The sequence below is a fragment of the Rhinolophus sinicus genome, chromosome 3 (genome assembly GCF_057876585.1).
Source record: "Rhinolophus sinicus isolate RSI-liver-muscle chromosome 3, RSI-T2T, whole genome shotgun sequence".
Taxonomy (NCBI): Eukaryota; Metazoa; Chordata; class Mammalia; order Chiroptera; family Rhinolophidae; genus Rhinolophus; species Rhinolophus sinicus.
The window spans coordinates 114,236,337-114,243,656 of record NC_142503.1 but is presented as its reverse complement, the minus strand read 5'-3'; positions in this window follow the sequence as shown (position 1 = coordinate 114,243,656).

The window sequence follows — 7,320 nt, the reverse complement described above, 5'->3', positions numbered from 1 at the left end:
AGGAGCCCTAGGCTACACCACATAGCCTAGGTGTGTAGTAGGCTGCACCATCTAGGTGTGTGTTAAGTGCACTCTGTGATGTTTGCACAATGACAAAAGTGCCTAGGAATGGATTTCTCAGAATGTATTCCCATCAATAAGGAACACATGACTATACTTGCAAACTCTGACTCAAGCCAAAAACTAAGAACCAATAGCAAGACCCAGTTTGTCTAGACATCTGCATTTCCTAATCTGACTTCACAAGAGTTAAGGGCATACAGACAGCAGAAAATTCTTAGATTTCATGGGATTTGCCCAAAGCATTCTTGTAGCTTATTGCTACTTATTTTTCACCATACGTCTCATGTTCTTGGATCTATGAACATCCACTATTACTTTGATTAGAGTAAATTCAAAACAAATGCGTTCCAGAATTAATTGAAAATTAATTAAAATTATTTTTACATTACATCTTTATATTAAATGCATCCTTTTACTCTGAACCTTGAACACTGCATTTTTCATCTTCTATTTTGCCAAGTACTGTAATAATAATAACAACAATTAATATTTATTGAATTTGTCAGACATCATTTTAGGCATCTTATATGTAATAAATAAATTAATCTTCACAATAACCCTGTAAAGTGGTTTTATTTATTTGGTTTTTATTTATTTATTTTTTTCACCTTTAGTACCTTATATTAGGTTGGTGCAAAAGTAATTGCAGTTTTTACAATTTTTTTAACCCTTTTAACTGCAATTACTTTTGCACCCATCTACTATTTAAGAAAACAAAGACACGGGGTGCTTGAGTTACTTCCCTAAGTTCACCATAGCTTGGGTATGGTGGAGATAGGTTTTGAATACATTTAGTCTGAGTGCAGAGCCACATTCTTAATTATTACCCTAAAAAGCCTATCTATTTGTAGATGCTTTTTTTTTTTTTTTTTTTTTTTTTTACGGTAGTATCATTGCTGATTTAAGAAATGCTGGGAAAAGAGAAACAAAAAGAAGGTAGGGAAAATGAGTGAAGAAATAAGAACATGGGAAAATTTATCTGAGCTAGAGAAAGAAATACATCTTTAGCTTGAACTTTCTCACCAAGTGTCATCCTGAATTTATAATGAAATGTGTAGTTTATGGGAATATAAAAAACAACAACAAACAATTCTTTAAGCACCTAGGCCAAAAAGAATCCCACAAATTATATTTTAAAAAGAACTAAGTTGTTAACAGGTTTTTCTGTAACTTTTAAAATTTTATAGATAAATTTAGTGAAGCAATGCTTGCATATTTTACTGTAAATTATAGTAATCTGGGAATTTTGTACACAGAAAATACATTAATCTTGTGTGAGACACGTATATCATGAAAGGGTTTAGGAATTACACCACTAACATACTCTTCATGAAAATGTCTCAGGAAAAAGAATGCAAGCCAGTAGAGTGGGAGATAACTATATAAAGTTCAATGTCATTGTAGTGGTAGAAGTATTGCTTGTGAATGGGAGGAATTAAAAGGCAGCTGGAATGGCTTAGAGGCAGGAGCAAAAGAGATGGTACGGCAAGAAACAGATCTGAAGAGGTGGGAATGGTAAGTTACCCCAGACAGGGTTTTATAAGCCAAGTGAAGTTATTTTGTCTTTTACTAGGATTCGTGGGATGCTGTTCAAAGGTATGAAACAAAATTAGATTTAGGTTTCAAAATAATGTCTTTGTTTCCAGTGTGAAGAATGAAAGGGAAAATGTTGAATGAATGAACAGAGAGAAGTCAAAATGTTGATAATAATGAAGATGGCTTGGACTACAGTGTTTATGGTGCATATAGGTAAAGAGAGTTGCACGCGGATTGAATACATTTAGCCACCATATTGAACACAAAATTTAGATGCCTTCTCCAATTTCTTCCCAATGCTGACTCCCTCCAGGACCAGACTACTGGCACCAAACTGAATTTGCTCTGAGATATCCTGGCCCTCCTAAATGGCTGCTGATTGCAAACCTAGAGTTTCTCAGAGAATGCCAGAACTTTCTTGTCATAATATTAAAGAAGTAATTAGAGAATTCAAAAAGGTTGGAGTGTTAGAATTGATCTGTTATGTATGGCTTGAGAATCTACCAGATTCCGTTAGTGGACACTTCTTTACAGGCAGTAAAGGATGCACCAGTTCAAGGGATACTAGACATTTTAGACACTTAGAACTGGCTGTTCTCTCCAGACAAGGATTGATGGTGGAGAGGTTGCCAGTGAGCTGGGATAATATTAGTTGGGGATAATATTATGAACAAATAATATTGTTCATAAAATAATTTTAGAATGGCAAATCCTGATAGCATTGCAATTGTCAGAGTCGAGGCAAACAGAGTAACAATCAAGATGATTAGATCTGTAGAGATCTGTGAAATGGCCAGTAGAGCATGGTGTTCACTTGGCAAGGTAGACAGAAAGTTAGCTGGATTTTTATTCAGATTATATAATCAGAAAAACTCAGAGCTGGAAAACAGAAGTTTACATCAGCTGCCAAAATGGAGAATATCATCACTGTCACCAGTTACCATATCTATGATGGCCATTATGTTTCTGTTTCTAAATTTTTTAAATGATATACTTCTACCCAGCATCTAGAAGAATCCTCACAGTGATCATTGAAATAAAGCTTATTATGGCAAGAAAGCCCAGGTGGAAGACCATAACACTGCAATCCCTCCCCTGCCAACTGGATAGTAAATCAGAAGCAATACTATATTCCTGGAAGAATTGCAAATATTACTATCAAAGACTTTAAAGGTCTAGGGATGGTGGAATCTATTATTTCCCCATCTTTAGACATTGAGTGGGAAAAGCAAGTGTAGACAATGAATCTTATTTCAAGGAACAGAGGGAAAACTACCAGCAATAACTACCACATATAGCTTATATGTTGCACTGAAAAATCTAAAACAACTACCCACATTATGGTTAGATTTCATCTACTGAGCGACAGGAACATCATGCTGTGATATTAAGTCTTCATATAAAATCCAAAAAAGTAGATGAACAATAATGTATTACCATTTTCTGCAATTTGATTAAATACTATTCATGACTCCTTTGTTTATTAAAGGAAAAAAAACTGTAAATACCATAAATATCAATTATCCCATGTTGGTTAATAATGTTGCTCATGTTTTCTATATCCTTACTTATTTTGTTTCTTAAATATTATGTTAATTATCAACACAGAGAAGTTAAGTTCTCCAAATATCATTTTGGATTTATCTATTTCTCCCTTTATTTTTTTCAATTTTTGCTTTATGTATTTCAAAATTCAGTTATTAGGCACATACACATGTATGATTGTTATGTCTACTTGATAAATTGACTCTTTTTACCATTTTGAAATGTCACAGTTTATCTATAGTAATAATCTTTTTCTGAAGTCTATTTTACTTGATATTAATGTAGCTTCTCCAGCTTTCTATGCTTTCTTTTTACTTGTATGTATTTTTATCATTTTACTTTCAACAGATAGGCATCTTTATATTTAAAGTCTATCTCTTATCGACAATGTATAGTTAGATCTTGCTGTTGAAAATTGTGGATGTTAGATTGAAGAACTTAGCACATTTATAGGTAATTGTTTTTTGTTGTTTGCGTTTATGTCTGCCAACTTACTAATTACTTTATTTTTATCATTTTTAAAATTATTTATTTTTTCAATTGCAGTTGATATTCAATATTATTTTATATTAGTTTCAGGTATACAGCATAATGGTTACACATTTATATAACTTATGCAGTGATCCCCTGATTAGTCTATTAACCACCTGGCACAGTACATAGTTGTTGCAACATTATTGACTGTATTCTCTATGCTGTACTTTATAACCCTGTGATTATTTTGTGTCTACTAATTTGTATTCCTTAATTTCTTTATCTTTTTTCACCTAATTCCCCAAAGCCCCTCCCATCTGGCAAACATCAGTTTCTTCTCTGTATCTATGAGTCCATTTATGTTTTGTTTGTTTGGTTGCTTGGAATCTTTAGATTCCATGTATTAGTAAGATCATATGGTATTTGTCTTTCTCAGTCTGATTTATTTCACTAAACATAATACTTTCTAAGTCATTACATGTTGTCCCAAATGGTAAGATTTCACTCTTGTTATAGATGAGAAATATTTCATTGTATGTACGGGTATGTACCACTTCTTTATTATTCAGTCATATGTTGATGGATGCTTGGGTTGCTTTCACATCTTGGCTATTGTAAATAGTGCTGCAGTGACATAGGGGTGCATTTATCTTTTTGAATTAGTGTTTTGGATTTCTTTGGATAAATACCCAGGAGTAGACCTGTGGGTCATAAGGTAGTTCTATTTTTAATTTTTTGAGGAACCTCCCAAATGTTTTCCACAGTGGCTGCACCAATTTGCAATCCACCAGCAGTGCCTGAGAATTGCTTTTCTCCACATCCTTGCCAACACTTGTTGTTTGTTGACTTATTGATGATGGCCATTGTGACAGGTGAGAGGTGATATCTCATTGAAGTTTTAATGTGCATTTCTCTGATGATTAGTGACATTGAGCATCTTTTTATATGTATATTGGCCATCTCTATGTTCTCTTTGGAGAGATGTCTATTCAGGTCCTCTGCCCATTTTTTTTTTAATTGGATTGTTTTCTTTGGTGTTAAGTTCTATGAGTTCTTTATAAATTTTGGATATTAACCCCTTATTAGATGAGTTATTGGCAAATATCTGCTCTCATTCACTAGGTATTTCATTTTGTGGATGGTTTGCTATGCTATACAAATCTTTTTAGTTTGATGTAGTCCTATTGGTTTGTTTGTTTGTTTATTTTCTTTCCCTTGCCCAATGAGCTATATCAGTAAAAATATTACTAAGGGTAATGTCTGAGAGTTTACTACCTGTATTTTTTTCTAGGAGTTTTATGGTTTTGGGTCTTCCATTTAAGTTTTTAATCCATTTTGAATTTATTCTTGTATATGGTATAAGAAGGTGGTCCAGTTTCATTTTTTTGCATGTGTCTGTCCAATTTTCCCAGTACTATTTATTGAATAAACTGTCTTTACCCCAATGTATATTCTTGCTTCCTTTATCATAGATAAAATGACCATATCGGCATGAATTTATGTCTGGGCTCTCTATTCTGTTCCATTGATCTATGTGTTCATTTTTATGCCAGTACCAAGCTGTTTTGATTACTGTATCCTTAAAGTATAGTTTGATATCAGGTAGCATGATACCTCCACCTTTATTCTTCTTTCTCAAGATTGCTGTGACTATTCAGGTCTTTTCTGGTTCTACATACATTTTAGGATTATTTGTTCTAGTTCTGTGAAAAATGCCATTGGTATTTTGATAGGCATTGCATTGATGCTATAGACTGCTTTGGGAAATATGGACATTTTAACTATGTTATTTCCTCCTATCCATGAGCACATATATGCTTCCATTTTTTAGTATCTTCTTCAGTTTTTTCTTTAGGGTTTTAAGTTTCCTGAGTACAGGTATGTATTCAGGAAATGTATTCCTAGGAATTTTATTTTTAATGCAATTATAAATGGAATTGGTTTCTTAATTTCTCTTTGTGACAATTCATGATTGATATATAAAAATGCAACCAATTTATTAATATTAATTTTTTATCCTGCTACATTATTGAATTAATTTATCAGATCTAATAGTTTTTTTTTTTTTTTTGGTGGAATCTGTAAGATTCTCTTTATATAGTGTCATATCTTCTGCAAATAATGACAGTTTTACTTCTTCCCTTCCAATTCAGATGCTTTTTACTTATTTTCCTTGTCTGATTGCTGTGGCTAGGACTTCCATTCCTGTGTTGGATAAAAGTGGTAAAAGTGGACATCCTTCTCTTGTTCCTATCTTAAGGAGAATGCTTTTAGCTTTTCCCCGTTGAGAATGATGTTAGCTTTCTTTGGTTTTGTTGTATATGGTTTTTATTATGTTGAGGTATATTCCCTCTATTCCCACATCACTAAGAGTTTTTATGATTAATGGATACTGGATTTTATCAAATGCTTTTTCTGCATCTACTGATACCATCACATGATTTTTATCTTTCCTTTTGTTTACGTAGTGTATCATGTTAGTTGTTTTGCAGACATTGAACTAACCTTGTATCCCAGGACTAAACCCCATTTGATCATGGTGTATGATCTTTTCAATGTATTGCCAAATTAAGTTTGCTAATTGTTTTTGAATATTTTTGTATCTGTGTTGATCAGGAGTATCAGCCTACATTTTTTTTTTTTTTTTTTGTAATGTCTTTGTCTAATTTTGGAATCAGCTTAATGATGGTGGCCTTGTAAAATGAGCTTTGGAGCTTTCCCTCCTCTTGAATATTTTGGAATATTTTGAAAAGGATATGTGTTCATTCTTCTTTGAATATTTGGTAAAATTCACCTGTGAAGCCTTCTATCCAGGGCTTCTGTTTGTTGGGACATTTTTGATAACTGATTCAATTTTGTTAGTAGTAATTGTTCGATTCAGAATTTCTGTTTCTTCTTGATTCAGCCTTAGAATTATGTGTGTTTCTAGAATTGATTCATTTCCTGCAAGTTGTCCAATTTGTTGGCATATAATTGTTTATATTATTTTCTTAAAATCCTTTGTATTTCTGTGGTCTCAGTACTCATTTCTCTTTAATTTCTGGTTCTATTTATTTGGGTCCTCTTCTTTCTTTCTTTCTTTCTTTCTTTCTTTCTTTCTTTCTTTCTTTCTTTCTTTCTTTCTTTCTCTCTTTCTTTCTTATAAGATGGGTTAAAGTTTTATCAGTTTTGTTTATCTTTTCGAAGAACCAGCTCTTTGTTTCATTGATCTTTTATATTATTCTTTTAGACTCTATTTCATTTATTTCCACTCTGATCTTTATTATTTCCTTCCTTCTACTTACTTTGGGCTTTGTTTGCTATTCTTTTTCTCATTCCTTTTACTGTAAGGTTCGATTGTTTACTTGAGATTATTCTTTTTTCTTGAAGTAGGCCTGTATTGCTATGAATTTCCTCTCAGGACTGCTTTTACTGTGTACCATAGATTTGGGGTCATTGTGTTTTCATTTTCATTTCTCTCAAGTTATCTTTTGACTTCTTCCTTGATCTTGTTGTTGACCCATTCATTATTTAGTAGCATGTTCTCCATTCTCCATTATTTAGTAGCGTATCTGTTTGTTTTCCAGTTTGGTTTATATATAATTGATTTCTAGTTCATATTATTGTGATCAGAAAAGATGGAAAGCAAGATTTTCCCTAGTGGCTTCTCTTGATTGTTGAAAATGCTCTTTGGGTGTGCCACTTGTGGGGCTAATTGAGTGG